We start from the raw sequence: 16,924 nt of genomic DNA on the forward strand, positions 1-16,924 counted from the left end.
CGACTCCCTCGCAGGCAGGATCCAGACAGGATGGCGCGAAACTTGCTCCTCCTCTATCCGGCGCAGGCGCAGAGAGGATATCCGGATCAGTCGTTGTGTCGTTCGCTGGAACATTTTAAGCCGGATCCGTCCTTAATACAATTCACTGGGAATTAAGGACGGATCCGGCGTTACGGCGAATGCTACGGCTTTTGAGACAGAGAAGAAAATTGAGCATGCTACGGTTTTGTATTTCGATGGAAACGTCGAAGAGACTGAAGCGGAGCAATCCTGATGCATCCTGAAGGACGGACTCTCCATTCAGAATGCATGGGGATAAAACTGATCAGTTCTTTTCCGGATTTGAGCCCCTAGGATGGAACTCAGCGCCGGAAAAGAAAAACGCAAGTGTGAAAGTACCCTTAGTTAGGCGGCGGCGGCCACTTTATGCAAGCTCAGTGCACCAGCACTGCTTTCTGTGCTTTTGGGACATTGCAAATCACCATTTTTCTTTTTTTGCAAACTACAACATCTGGATTAGTCAGTGTGCAACTTAAGGTAGAAATACACCCATTATTTTCTGGGGTTTTAAAAGCACACTTTTTTGCCAAAAAACAGTATTTTCCTGATCTGCAAGTGTTAAATTCAAGTTTAATATATACAGCTTTCATATTCTGTTACCAAAAAAACACTTTTTTGGCAATCTACAACATCTTGATTAGTCAGTGTGCAATTTAAGCTAGAAATACACCCATCATTTTCTGTGGTTTGAAAAACACACTTTAAAAAACAGTATTTTCGAGATCTGCAAGTGTTAAATTCAAGTTTAATATATACAGCTTTCATATTCTGTTAACAAAAAAAACTTTTTGGGCAATCTACAACATCTGGATTAGTCAGTGTGCAATTTAAGCTAGAAATACACCCATCATTTTCTGGGGTTTGAAAAACACACTTTTGTTTTCAAAAAACAGTATTTTCCAGATCTGCAAGTGTTAAATTCAAGTTTAATATATATAAAGCTTTCATATTCTGTTAACAAAAAAAACTTTTTGGGCAATCTACAACATCTTGATTAGTCAGTGTGCAATTTAAGCTAGAAAAACACCCATCATTTTCTGGGGTTTGAAAAACACACTTTTTTGACAAAAAACACTATTTTCAGGCCTTGCAGCATCAGCACATGTGAAATTACAGGCTTATATACTGCTGTCAAATTCAGTTGTTAAACAAACACTTGTTTGGGCACAAAACATTTTGTTGCCAGCCTTTGATGCAGATGTCATTCTGAGATACACCCTTAATACCTTTGGGTTACATTCAGAGAATTTAAATACCGCCATTTGGTGCACCAATATTGAATTCAGGCCTACACTGGTTCAGGCCCTGTGAGATACACCCTCTACATACAGGGGTTTGATTCAGGCATTTGAAATACAGCCATTTTGGGCAAAGAAATATTTACTTCAGGCCTACACTGGTTCAGGCACTGTGAGACACTCCCTCTACATACAGGGGTTTGATTCAGGGATTTGAAATACAGCCATTTGAAATACAGCCATTTTGGGCAAAGAAATATTTAATTCAGGCGTACACTGGTTCAGCCCGTGTGAGATACACCCTTTACATACTGTCGTTCTATTCTACTATTAATTAAACACCCATTTAGGGCAAGATCCTAAATTCGAAAAATATGAGTAGAGCATCAAATAAGGAACGGGGCCCAGGTTGTGGTGCTGCTGGTGGAGCTCCTGTTGCAGGGAGAGGATGTGGTCAATCTGTGCCAGCTACACGCACAAGTGAAACCCCTTCCTCGGGTGCGAGTAGGCGACAAAACCTGCAGCGGTATTTGGTCAGGCCTAATGCTGCTCTACGAACAAGTACAGATGATAGTAGATTGGGTTGCTGACAGTGGATCCAGTTCCTTCACATTGTCTCCCACCCAGTCTCCTGCTGAAAGACCACAGATGGCACCTGCAGCCGATGTCCATCAGTCTTTCACCTCACCCCCTTGCAAATCCACCAAGCAGTCTGAGCCCCAAGTCATGCAGCAGTCTCTTCTGCTTTTTGATGACTCTGTTAGCAGGGTTTCCCAGGGCCATCCACCTATCCCTGCCCCAGAAGTAGAAGAGATTGAGTGCACTGATGCCCAACCACTTATCTTTCAAGATGAGTACATGGGAGGACCATCGCAGCATGTCTCAGATGATGACGAAACACAGGTGCCAACTGCTGGGGCTTTCGAAAGTGTGCAGACCGACAAGGAAGGCAGGGGTGAAGACTGGGTGGAAGATGATGTGGAGGACAATGAGGTCCTCAACCCCCACATGGAATCAAGGTCATGCGAGTGACCTATGTAGGTCGGAGGAAGAGGCGGTGGTCGCACAGAGCCACCAGCACAGCAGAAGAGGGATCAGGGTGCAAAAGTGGAGCAGCCGTCCTCTAGACAGTACGCCTCCTACTGCCCACCGCACCAAGGGACCGAGCACACCAAAGCCAGCTCCAAGGAGTTCCCTGGCGTGGCAGTTCTTCAGACAATGTGCTGACGACAAGACACGAGTGGTTTGCACACTGTGCAATCAGAGCCTGAAGCGAGGCATAAACGTTCTCAACCTGAGCACAACCTGCATGACCAGGCATTTAAGTGCAAAGCACAAGCTGCAGTGGAGTAGACACCTCAAAAACCAAGAAAGGTCCCTGGCTCCTTCTGCTGCAGTAGCGGCCTCTTCATCCACCTCTGGAGTGACAGTGCCACCTGCCACCCCGCAAACAGAGGATCTGCCAGCAACACCAACACCTGGGTCACCAAGCATCTCCACAATGTCCCACGGAAGTGTTAAGCTCTCGATCTCCCAAACGCTGGAGAGGAAGAGGAAGTACCCCCCTACCCACCCGTGATCCCTAGCCCTGAATGCCAGCATTTCTAAATGACTGGCCTTTGAAATGCTATAATTCCGTCTGGTGGAATAGGTCCGGATGCGTCCTGGTGCATTGCGGCAAACACGGGCGAGTAGGTACACAATTGCAGTCAGTTTTGACTGCAATTGCGTTCCGTTGTTCAGTTTTTATTGCGTGGGTGCAATGCGTTTTGCAACCGCGTGATAAAAACTGAATGTGGTACCCAGACCCGAACTTCTTCACAGAAGTTCAGGTTTGGGTTCAAGGTTGTGTAGATTGTATTATTTTCCCTTATAACATGGTTATATGGGAAAATAATAGCATTTTGAATACAGAACAGAATGCATAGTACAATTGGGCTGGAGGGGTTAAAAAAAATAAAAAAATTTAACTCACCCCAATCCACTTGTTCGCGCACCCGGCATCTCTTCTGTCTTCTTTTGTGATGAATAGGACCTTTGATGACGTCACTATGCTCATCACATGGTCCGTCACATGATCCATCACCTAGCAACCGTGCGTGAAAATCGCACCGCATCCGCACTTGCTTGCGGATGCTTGCGATTTTCACGCAACCCCATTCATTTCTATAGGGCCTGCGTTATGTGAAAAACGCACAAAGAGGTGCATGCTGTAATTTTCGGTTTGACGCATATCCCTTGCCTGGTGCATGTGCTGAATTTGGTGGTGCAGAGATTCCTTAAAAATTACTCGTCATCTTCACTAGCGGTTAGAGAGATTCCTTAAAAATTAACCAATTTTTGGGTGTATAGTACCACTGCTATACCTAGTAGGCTGGTTAAAAAAAAAAGATTTGTCGTTAACATTTTCTGGTGAAATTAACCAATTTTTGGGTGTATAGTACCACTGCTATACCTAGTATGCCGGTAAAAAAATGAAATAAATTGTCATTAACATTTTCTGGTGAAATTCACAAATTTTTGGGTGTATAGTACCACTGCTATACCTAGTATGCCGGTTAAAAAAAATATAAAAAATTGTCATTAACATTTTCTGGTGAAATTAATACATTTTTGGGTGTATAGTACCACTGCTATACCTAGTATGCCGGTTAAAAAATAAAATAAATTGTCATTAAAATTTTCTGGTGAATTTCACCAATTTTTGGGTGTATAATACCACTGCTATACCTAGTAGGCCGGTAAAAAAAAAAATAATAACTGTCATTTAAATTTTCTGGTGAAATTAACCAATTTTTGGGTGTATAGTTCCACTGCTATACCTAGTAGGCCGGTTAAAAAATAAAAATAAAATTGTCATTAAAATTTCCGAGTGAAATTAACCAATTTTTGGGTGAATAGTACCACTGCTATACCTAGTATGCCAGTAAAAAAAAAAAAAAAATTGTCATTAACATTTTCTGGTGAAATTAATACATTTTGGGGTGTATAGTACCACTGCTATACCTAGTATGCCGGTTAAAAAAATTAAAATAAATTATCATTAACATTTTCTGGTGAAATTAACCAATTTTTGATTGTATAGTACCCCTGCTATACCTAGTAGGCCGCTTAACAAAAAAAATATATTTGTCAGTTACATTTTCAGTTGAAATTCAACAATTTTTGGGTGTGAAGTACCACTGCTATACCTAGTAGACAGGTTAAACAATAAAAAAATTGTCTGTGGCATTTTATGGTGAAATTCACAAATTTTTGGGTGTGATGTACCACTGCTATACCTAGTAGGCCGGTTAACAAAAAAATAAATTTGTCAGTTATATTTTCTGGTGAAATTCAGCATTTTTTTTTGGTGTGAAGTACCACTGCTATACCTAGTAGACCGGTAAAAAAAAAATATAAATTTGGCAGTTACATTTTCTGGTGAAATTCAGCAATTTTTTGTGTGATGTACGACTGCTATACCTATTAGACCGGTAAAAAAAAGGTACATTTTAGGGTCAAATTCACCAATTATTGGGTGTAATATACCCCTAGTTGACAGCTTAATAAATTAAAAAAAAATTTTTTTTACATTTTCGGGTGACAATAAACAATTGTTTTCTGTCATAGACCCCTGCTCTACCAAGTAGACAAGTTAATTAATTTCTGTAATTTTTCAGTTACATTCTTGAGTTAACATTATACAATTTTAGACGTGAATAAACCCCTGCTCTGCATAGGTGACAGGGAATAAAATTTCAGAAATGCTTCTTTAACCGCTTGCCACACACGTAACGCCGATAGGCGTCCGGGCAGCGGCTCTTTCAGGGCTCAGCAACGCCTATTGGCGTCATATCGTGAGACCCGAGATTTTCTGTGAAAGCACGCTCACAGGAGCGCGCGTTCACAAGTTCAACTACAGCCTGCCGGCATCGATCATTGGCTGGAAGGCTGTAGATTTTTAAAATAACCAATGAAATGGGTATGTCAGACGCTAGTTTGTAAATAGCGTCTGATATACTTGCTACCTGGTCCTCTGGTGGTCCCTTTTGCTTGGATCGACCACCAGAGAACACAGGCAACTCTGTAAGTAGCACCAATCACCACACACACACATTACACCCTCCCTGTCACTTATTAACCCCTAATTAACCCCAGATCACCCCATATTAGACTCCCTGATCACCCCCCTGTCACTCCCCTCTCATTGATCAGCTCCCTGTAAGGGTCCCTTATCACCGCCAGTTACTTAGCTACTTGTTAGGTAGTTAGCGCCCAGCCCACCGCACCACAGTCACTGATTAGTCACTGATTAGCGTCATCGCTGTCGCTAATCAGCACTAGTACTAAATAGTATCTGTAAGTGATCAAGACTGATCGCAATCAGATCTATATCAGTACATTAGGGTCACCTTAGGCTCTACAAAAAAAGCAGTGTTCGCCCGATCAGGCCTGATCTTGTGCGCACACTTGCGTTCAGTCCGCCCCACCGCAGTGACAGATTTTTTTTTTCCTGATCACTGCAAAAGCACCGTAATATCTGTGCGGCGCTATAAAGATCACTTTTGAGCTTTCTAGATCTTTATTAGCGATCGCAGCTTTACTTCGCAAGCACTCCTTTTTACTAGGCAGGTTTGCTCTTTTTCCTGGGTAGTCTCAGAGGAATACCCCCTAAATTTAGTTAGCCCAAAATGTCAAACAAGGGGTATTCCACTGAAGAGGCCTACAGGATTCTGGCCGTGATGGATGAAAGCAATGGGGACGCCTCACCTGCTGAATCCAGTGGTTCAGAATATGAACCTGTAGACAGCAGTGGCACTCTAACCGCTAGTGAAGATGACGAGGTTGAGGTCCCTGCTATGGTCAGGCATACACGATCCCATGTCAGTGTTCTGCATACCCCGCGTGATGAGCCTCATTTGCAGCAGAGTGGTGCTAGCGCTGATCTTTTTTTATGGTGCGGCATACACCAGCAGCGCAGCACATCCTGGACCTTCTACCAGCACTGCCGTATTCCCTGGTGAAGTGGCGAGCACCAGAAGGGCAGTTCAAGCTGGTACGGTGGCACGTGCAGTAACTCCCCCGTCGCAGCCACCACATTCACAGGCCCGTAGAGCCCTTAGTCTCCCAGAGGTGCTGGCAAACCCAAATTGCCACTCCCCTGCTTCCACCGCACCTGTATTGCCCCCTTTCACCGCCCAGTCTGGAGTTTGCGTGGAGACAGCTCATTTAGGATCAGCGCTCGAGTTTTTTGAGCTGTTCTTCACCGCGGATCTCTATGACTTAGTTGTGGCAGAAACCAACCACTAGGCCACACAGTTTATAACCGCCAATCTGGAAAGCTTCTATGCCCAGCCTTTCCGGTGGAAACCAGTCACAGTTTCCAAATTTAAATGATTTTTGGGCCTTATCCTCAGCATGGGTCTAACTAAAAAAAAATCTATTGCGGTCCTATTGGTCTAAAGACCCAGTACATTGCATGCCCATGTTCTCTGCTACTATGTCCAGGGCACGTTTTGAGGGCATCAGGCGCTTTATGCATTTTACTGACAATAAAACCTGTCATCCAAGAGGCCACCCTGCTTATGACCGGCTCCACAAAATTCGGCCCCTCATAGACCGTTTGTCATCCAGGTTTGCAGATGTGTATACCCCCAATCAGAACATCTGCATAGACGAGTACATTTTACTGGGCGCCTTGGCATCAAACAGTACATCCCCAGCAAGCGCGCCCGGTATGGGGTTAAACTGTATAAGCTCTGTGAAAGGGCCACAGGCTATACATATCGTTTTAGGGTCTATGAGGGAAAAGACTCAAAATGGGAGGCGGTCGGATGTCCTGACTACCTGGGGAGCAGTGGCAAAATTTGCCTGGGACTTGGTGTCACCCTTACTCCACAAGGGGTACCACTTATACGTGGCCCTCTTTTGGCACTTATATCTAGTCGGAATTCAATGCTGTGGCACTGCGCGACCTAGTCGTCGGAGCTTCCCCCAACGGCTCGTTAATACCCGACTTGCACGGGGGGAGAGGGCTGCCTTGTGTGACCAAGAACTGCTCGCGGTGAAGTGGAGGGACAAGAGGGACGTTTACCTTCTGTCCACCATTCACGCAGACACGACAGTACAAATTGAAAGGGCAACTAGAGTCATTGAGAAACCCCTCTCTGTCCACGACTATAACCTTCACATGGGAGGGGTGGACTTCAATGCCCAGATATTGGCTCTCTATTTAGTGTCCCGCCGCACCAGACGCTGGTATAAGAAGGTGTCTGTTTATTTAATTCAATTGGCTCTGTATAATAGTTTTGTTCTCTACAGTAAGTCTGGGAGAATGGGATCCTTCCTAAAATTCCAGGAAGAGATCATTTTGGAACTCCTGTATCCAGGAGGGTCCGTGCCCCAAGTCCCTGATGTAGTTAGCCGGCTACATGGCAGACACTTCCCGAGTGTCTATCCTGGTACCCCAACTCAGCGTTCCCCAAGAAAAAGATGTTGTGTCTGTAGCAGGGCTGGAATAAGGCGTGACACCACCTTTTTTGTCCTGACTGTCCTGCATAGGGGAGTGTTTCCGCAAGTACCACACACAGGTACACTATTAGTGTAGGGATCGCGTGACACAGGACAGGCACACAGGGGTCTTAGGGCCCTTTCACACAGAGCTGCTATAAACCTCTCCTTTCACCTGGGACAAAGTGCATAATGTACTTCGCCACATCTCTGGGCAATTTGCTCTTTGCACACTGTCCCATGGGAAAGGAGAGGTTTGCCCTCTAAAGGTAAAAAAGAAAAAAAAATTTACAGGTAAGCAAAAAAAGTTAATGTTCTGTTTCAAATGTTATATAAAGTTTATAAAAGTTGATGTTAATACATTTATTGCGTTGCGGCCTGTTTTTTTTTGTTTGTTTTTTTACCTTCTAGGTGGACCAAGCGATCAACCAGCTGCAGCACTGATGTGCATTCTGACAGAAGCATTGCGCTGCTGTCAGATTACACAAAGTCGGTGTATGCGGCGCTGCGAGACGAGATTTCTCCTCTGCAGTAAAAAAGATACTCTTTTTTTTTTTTGCACATTTTTTGGCAGAGATTTTTTCATCCACATTGATCGATGCGAATGAATAAATCTGTGCCGTTCATTTTTTCTTTCAGCCAAGAGGCTGAACGGAAAAAAAAATCTCATTACCTGTATGCTCAATATAAAGAGAATAGCAGAAACTCCTAATGCTGGCCATACATGTAATGATTGTGGAGACCCTCAAATGCCAGGGCAGTACAAACACCCCACAAATGACCCCATTTTGGAAAGAAGTCACCCCAAGGTATTCCGTGAGGGGCATGGCGAGTTCATGTAAAATTTTATTTTTTGTCACAAGTTAGTGGAATATGAGACTTTGTAAGAAAAAAAAGAAAAAAGAAAAAAAAATCACTTTCCGCTAACTTGTGCCAAAAAAAAAATATTCTATGAACTCACCATGCCCCTCACGGAATACCTTGGGGTGTCTTCTTTCCAAAATGGGGTCACTTGTGGGATATTTATACTGCCCTGGCATTTTAGCGGCCCTAAAGCATGAGAAGTAGTTTGGAATCCAAATGCGTAAAAAATGCCCTGTGAAATCCTAAAGGTACTCATTGGAATTTGGGCCCCTTTGTGCACCTAGGCTGCAAAAAAGTGTCATACATGTGGTATCGCCGTACTCAAAAGAAGTAGGGCAATGTGTTTTTAGGTGTATTTTTACATATACCCATGCTGGGTGAGAGAAATGTCTCTGTCAATTGGCAACTTTGTATAAAACAAATTAAAAATTTGTCATTTACAGAGATATATCTCACACACAGTATGAGTATATATGTAAAAATACACCCCAAAACACATTGCCCTACTTCTTCTGAGTACGGCGATACCACGTGTGACACTTTTTTGCAGCCTAGGTGCACAAAGGGGCCCAAATTCCAATGAGTACCTTTAGGATTTCACAGGGCATTTTTTATGCATTTGGATTCCAAACTACTTCTCACGCTTTAGGGCCCCTAAAATGCCAGGGCAGTATAAATACCCCACAAGTGACCCCATTTTGGAAAGAAGACACCCCAAGGTATTCTGTGAGGGGCATGGCGAGTTCATGTAAAATTTTATTTTTTGTCATAAGTTAGTGGAATATGAGACTTTGTAAGAAAAAATAAAATAAAAATCATTTTCTGCTAACTTGTGCCAAAAAAAAAAAATCTTCTATGAACTCACCATGCCCCTCATGGAATACCTTGGGGTGTCTTATTTCCAAAATGGGGTCACTTGTGGGGTATTTATACTGCCCTGGCATTTTAGGGGCCCTAAAGCGTGAGAAGTAGTTTGGAATCCAAATACGTAAAAAATGCCCTGTGAAATCCTAAAGGTACTTATTGGAATTTGGGCCCCTTTGTGCACCTAGGCTGCAAAAAAGTGTCACAAATGTGGTATTGCCGTACTCAGAAGAAGTAAGGCAATGGGTTTTGGGGTGTATTTTTACATATACCCATACTGTGTGTGAGAAATATCTCTGTAAATGACAACTTTTTCAATTTTTTTATACAAAGTTGTCAATTTACTGAGATATTTCTCTCCCCCAGCATGGGTATATGTAAAAATACACCCCAAAACACATTGCCCTACTTCTGAGTACAGCGATACCACATGTGTGACACTTTTTTGCAGCCTAGGTGCGTAAAGGGGCCGAAAGTCCAACGAGTACCTTTAGGCTTTACAGGGTTGCTCACAATTTAGCCCCGCCCAAAATGCCAGAACAGTAAACACACCCCACAAATGACCCCATTTCGGAAAGTAGACACCCCAAGGTATTCACTGAGGGGCATAGTGAGTCCGTGGGAGATTTTATTTATTTTTTGCCAGAAGTTAACAGAAATGGAAACTTTATTTATTTATTTTTTTCCTCAGAAAGTGTCATTTTCCGCTAACTTGTGAAAGAAAAAATCATACATAAACTCACCATGCCCCTCCGCGAATACTTTGGGGTGTCTTCTTTCTAAAATGGGGTCATTTGGGGGGTATTCATACTATCCTGGCATTCTAGCACCTCAAGAAACATGACAGGTGCTCAGAAAGTCAAAGCTGCTTCAAAATGCGGAAATTCACATTTTTGTACCATAGTTTGTAAACGCTATAACTTTTGCGCAAACCAATAAATATACACTTATTGGATATTTTTTATCAAAGACATGTAGCAAAATAAATTCTGACACAAACGTGTATAGAAATGTAATTATATTTGAACAATTTAACCAGAGAAAGTTAAAAATACACATTTTTTTTTGAAAATTGCGGTCTATTTTGATTAATATCAGAAAAACAAAAAATCTCAGCAGCAATCAAATACCACCAAAAGAAAGCTGTATTTGTGGGAAGAAAAGGAGGTAAAATTCATTTGGGTGCTAAGTTGCATGACCGAGCAATAAACCGTTAAAGTTGTGAAGTACTAATTTGTAAAAAAGGACCTGGTTACTAGGGGGGTATAAACCTGTGGTCCTTAAGTGGTTAATTGATGCGCTCCACCTACTTTGCTTCAATGCTTAAACTTAAACAAGTTGTACCACATTTAAGCTTCAATACTTTGTCCCACATTTCCGCTATACTCTTTTGGCCAGCATTTGCGCCTCAATAGCTTTTCCCACAATTCAGCTTTACTCTTTTGGCCCACATTTGGGCTTCTGTAATTTGTCCCACGTTTGCGCCTCAATAACTTTTCCCACATTTCTTCTCGATCCCAAATTTTTTTGATAAATTTATCTCCCTTAAATTTGGTCTCTTTTTCTCACGCTCCCTCTCCGGCCTGGAACCATGATTCCCCACCACCCGTAATCACCATGGTAGGCACATAAAAGAACATGGAAAGTTGATAGAGCAGATATCAAATTGGATCGCGAATATCACGAAGACATGAGACATGATGGGGCAGTAAGTATGCACACGCCTACACGAACTGACAGGGGTCAGCCCCTGCAACTTCTGGGTCTCCAAATTGGGCACATGGCCTGAGCTTGCCCTTTATGCCTTGGAGGTGCTGGCCTGCCCTGCAGCTGGTGTATTGTCTGAACGTGTGTTTAGCACGACTGGAGGGTTATATTTCCCAATGTTTTGGGGTGTACCCTAATTTTAAAAAATAAAAATAATTGTTAAACCAAAAAGCAGTGTAGGCTATCTCCTCCACCGCCACTTCCACCTACACCGCAACATCCACCGCCTCCTCAACCTTCTACTCCATATGGACCTCGTCCTCCTAGATCAAGATTATTATTTTTTATTTTTACGTATTTTATGTTATTTAAAGTTATTTCCCTATCCACATTTGTTTGTAGAGCACTTGCCATGCTCTTAACCACATTTTTACGACATTTGCAGCCCTCTTGCTCTTTCCATGACATTTTTACAGCCATTTTAGTGCTCAAAAGTTCGGGTCCCCATTGACTTCAATGGGGTTCAGGTTCGGGGTCAAGTTCGGGTCCCGAACTCGAACTTTTTTCCGAAGTTCAGCCGAACCCGTCGAACCCGAACATCCAGGTGTCCGCTCAAGTCTAACTAAAATACAGTCCTGATCAAAAGTTTAAGACCACTTGAAAAATGGCAAAAAATCTTATTTTACATTGTTGGGTCTTAACAAGGTTCCAAGTAGAGCTTCAACATGCAACAAGAAAAAATGAGAATGAGACAAAACATTTTTTGAGCATTCAATTAATTTAAAATAACGATTAAACTGAAACAGGCTGTTTTTCAGCTGATCCAAATTTTAGGACCACATGCCTTTAAAAGGCCAAATCTGTGCAAAGATGTGGATTCATTGTCGTTTTCTGTCAGGTAGTCACACGTTGTGATGGCAAAGGCAAAAAACTCTCCCTTTTTGAACGTGGTCGGGTTGTTGAACTGCATAAGCAGGGTCTCTCACAGCGCGCCATCGCTGCTGAGGTGGGAAGCAGTAAGACAGTCATTTCGAATTTCTTAAATGATCCTGAGGGTTATGGAACAAAAAAGTCAAGTGGAAGACCTCAAAAAATTTCATCAGCACTGAGCCGGAGGATCTAATCGGCTGTCTGATCCTCGACCCAAATTAAGGCCCTTACTGGTGCTGACTGCAGCCCCATAGCCATCAGACGGCATCTGAGACTGAAGGGCTTCAAAAAAAAAAAACGTCTTCAAAGACCTCGTCTCCTTGAATACCACAGAACTGCTCGTTTGGACTTTGCAAGAAAGCACCAAACATGGGACATGCAAAGGTGGAAGAAAGTTTTATTCTCTGATGAGAATTTTTTTTACCTTGATGGTCCTGATGGTTTCCAACGTTACTGGCATGACAAGCAGATCCCACCTGAGATGTTTTCTACGCGCCACAGTGGAGGGGGCGCCATAATGGTCTGGGGTGCTTTTTCCTTTAGTGGAACAATGGAGCTTCAGGAAGTGCAGGGGGGTCAAACGGCCGCTGGCTATGTCCAGATGTTGCAGAGAGCATTCCTCATGACTGAGGGCCCTCGTCTGTGTGGTAACAACTGGGTTTTTCAACAGGACAACGCTACAGTACACAATGCCCGCAGGACAAGGGACTTCTTCCAGGAGAATAACATCACTCTTTTGGCCCATCCTGCGTGTTCCCCTGATCTAAATCCAATTGAGAACCTTTGGGGATGGATGGCAAGGGAAGTTTACAAAAACGGACAACAGTTTCAGACAGTAGATGGCCTTTGTGCGGCCGTCTTCACCACTTGGAGAAATGTTCCCACTCACCTCATGGAAACGCTTGTATCAAGCATGCTGAAACAAATTTTTGAAGTGATAAATAATAACGGCAGAGCTACTCATTACTGAGTTCATGTTTGGATTTCTGTTTTGGGGGGTTTATTTTTTTTTGGGAGGTGTGGTCCTAAACTTTTGATCAGCTGAAAAACAGCCTGTTTCAGTTTATTCGTTGTTTTCATTAAATTGAATGCTCAAAAAATGTTTTGTCTTACTCCCATTTCTTCTTGTTGCATGTTGAAGCTCTACTTGGAACCTTGTTAAGATCCAGCCATGCTAAATATGATTTTTTGCCATTTTTCAAGTGGTCTTAAACTGTTGATCAGGACTGTATAATTCTATGTTAGAAAGTATATTATAAGTATATCACACCCCTCAGTATGTCACACCTATCGATAGCACACCTATACCAGTCCTTAAAAGAACTTTTGTGGCCCTATTAGCTAGCGTTTGGTGTCTCTAACAGTTTGTCCCTGCTCCACACAGCAACCTTTCCCTACACTGGCAAAAGACTGAATGTAAAATGGCGGGCAGATCGGGTTTATTTGTAGGCTAGGGGGTGTGTCCATGTGCTGAAACATCTCAATTGGCTGTCCTGTCCCACCTGATGGATGTGTCATGGGTCAAAGTTCAGCACAATGCAAAAGAATATGGCGCCGGTAAACATCGCCATATGTTCGCCTGTTCGGCAAACCGCGAACAAGCAAAGTTTGCCGCGAAACGACCGTCGGGCGAACCGCAAGGCCATCTCTAGTCCAGATATACGACATCCATTGATTCACCGTGGTCAAATCTAGAACTTACCTCCTCATAGAAACTGAATAAATTAGTTGGACATGACCGAACTCTCATGCAGCCATTCTGATACGGCGTTATTTGCTTATTGTCATTGAGGTACTCCAAGATAGCATGTCTTAGAAAACCTTTAAACAGTTTACCCACGACAGATGTTATACTTCTCAGCCTAAAGTTTCCAGGCTCTGATTTTGAACCCTGTTTGAATATTGGCACCACATTTGCTATGTGCCAATACAGTGGAACACTCCCTGTCAATACAGAGTCCTTACGTCATTTCACCACGCCAGCCCACGTGAGGTATGCTCACATGCCTGCATGAAGGGCCACTCAGGAGCATGTCTAAACTCGGCGGTTAGTTGAGCCGAGCGGCACTTGCTGAGGATCATCCCCTGGACAACGAAATGAGCATTAAACTTTGGAACTGGCTAAATTGAACCCCTAAGACAACAAGCAGTATTAACCCTTTCCCTGACTCCCTGCAATATTGAATTATTAACCCTTCATTTCCTACAATAAGTCCCTGTAATAAGCACATTTATAACCCTTTTACCTGCCTACTTCCCCCTAGACCTTGCATTTAGCCCTGCACTAAGTATTAACCTTTTCCCTGCCTCATTCCCTGCATTGCATTAACCCTTTCCTTGCCACAAGATCCTACAAAAGCTAGCTGGGTAATCCTTTACTTACCTTGTTCTCCCCTTAAAACAGTAGGGACAGTAAGTGCTAGGTGGGGGATGGACCACCAGGGTGTGTGTGTAGTTAACTGTATATTGAGTGGGTGCAGTGAAATTTAGAGAGTGTGGGATTTTATAGTATTGTATTGTTAGACAAAGGGCCACATTTATCATTAGCTCAGGTCAGAATAATGGAGTGAAAAAGTCCCCAAAAAAGTCCCAAACGCTAAAACTGCACACAAATTTGCAACTTTTTTCTGCTCTGCACTATGCTCGACAGTTTTCTGAAAGTGGGCGTGTTTTCTTATGTAAATGAATCTCTAGACAGATTTACTATTGGGACTATTTAAAAAGTCGCAAAAAAGTCGCAATTTCACTCCAGTGAGGACCATGCTTATCTTATGAGACTTTTTAATAGAACATGCGACTTTTTCATAAAAACGTGCGACTTTTTCGTAAAGATGTGCGACTTTTGTAAAGCTGCTTACTGACGGATAAACTGCTACCGTCAAACCACATTTATTACAGTCTTAAAGGGCCGATCATAAAACTGACTTTAGCCATATGTTAAAGTGGAGTGAGCTGTCAGAGTCATGATAAATCTGGCCCAAAGTGTTGATTGTCTAGATCAGGGATGCTCAACCTGCAGCCCTCCAGCTGTTGCAAAACTACAACTCCCAGCATGCGCTAATAGCTGTAGGCTGTCCAGGCATGCTGGGAGTTGTAGTTTTTCAACAACTGGAAGGCCAAAGGTTGGGCATCCCTGGGACAGAAGATAGATAGATATGCAGTACGCCAGTCCTGCAGGGTGAGCGAATGTGAGGTCACGGGGGTCAGTTAACGGACCGAGGGTTGCTCTTAGTACTCACAGTTTGTAGGGTACCCTGGGCAGGCGTACAGCAGTGATGGACAGGCTGGCAAAAAAAAACTAGATCCTCTGGGGCACTCTCTGTGTATAGGGACCAGGCCTGGTGGTAGGTGAGGTGCCCTTGGTGTTGTAGGTTTAGTGTGCCGGTGGCAAGATCCCTTATAGTTCGTGACGCCAGTGCCGGTAACGGTTGGACGCCGATTTATTGTAGGAATAATTGAGGTGCACACAGTTGTAGTGAACCAGAACTCCTTTTTACTGAACAGTTCAACTATATACAGAGTTCAGTTAGTTCCACATGCAGGGTCTTGATAACAGGCAGGCTTTACAACAATGGCAGGCAAAGTCTTTGCAAGATACTCAGAGGGAATAAACACTCACAGATCAGGCTGTACTTTCTTCAGATCCTGTCTGGCTTTCTCCAAGGCCCGTATGCCTAATAGCTGGCTTTATCCTTGGGTAGGGAAACCTTCCTCTGGTATAAATCCTCTTGCTGTAAATATCCTTCTGCCCTTCAGCTGTCTACTTGGCTGGATAAAACTGGCTCTGCTCTGTACTTGGCAAGATGCAGGGAACTTCAGGAGGCAACCTCTTCTCCTGGGTGCAAGCTAGAAACCTGGGCTATCTAGCTGCATGTTAGAATCTGATCTTCAGCTACTCTATAGCTAAAGTGTACACACTGGCTTCTAACCACACACACTAACTCTCCCTGAACTGGACCTGACTATATATACTAGGGGGTTCACTAGCTCCCTCTACTGCCTAGGAGGAGGAACTATACCCCTAACAGGCCTGGTACAGGAGATAAACAGGAAAATACATATTAAAATACCATACAAAATACAATTACCATGTTCCTCAAAAGGTGGGGAACAACGTGACCCAATTGACCCTTGAGTAGTGCCCACATTTACGTAGTGGGACACTACAGATAGATAGATAGATAGATTTATATCAGCTGCATATAGTGTGGAGACCAAAATACTTTAGGGCACCAAAATTCCCTGTGACATGACTGTTACACACACTATGACTGCAACCTTTTTCTACACCATCTAATGCACTAGGGATCTAGACATAAAGGGCACATCATCTCTTCTGGTACTTCTGGTACTGTGAGTGTGCACCAATGACTACAGTTGAGCGGACACCTGGATGTTCGTGTTCGACAGGTTCGGCCGAACTTCACAAAAAAGTTTGAGTTCGGGACCAGAACTTGACCTGAACTCGATTCCGAACCCCATTGATATCAATAAGGACCCGAACTTTTGAGCACTAAAATGGCTGAAAAAATGTCATGGAAAGGGCTAGAGGGCTGCAAATTACATCAAAATGTGGTTAAGAGCATGGCAAGTGCTCTGCAAACAAATGTGAATAGGGAAATGACTTTAAATAGCATAAAATACATTAAAAAAATAATAATAATCTTGATCTAGGAGGACGAGGTCCATATGGAGTAGGAGTTTGTGGAGGCAGTGGATGTGGCGGTGTAGGTGGAAGCGGTGGTGGAGGAGGAGAAGGTAGCCTACAC

This window comes from Bufo gargarizans, chromosome 6 (assembly GCF_014858855.1).
Source record: "Bufo gargarizans isolate SCDJY-AF-19 chromosome 6, ASM1485885v1, whole genome shotgun sequence".
NCBI lineage: Eukaryota > Metazoa > Chordata > Amphibia > Anura > Bufonidae > Bufo > Bufo gargarizans.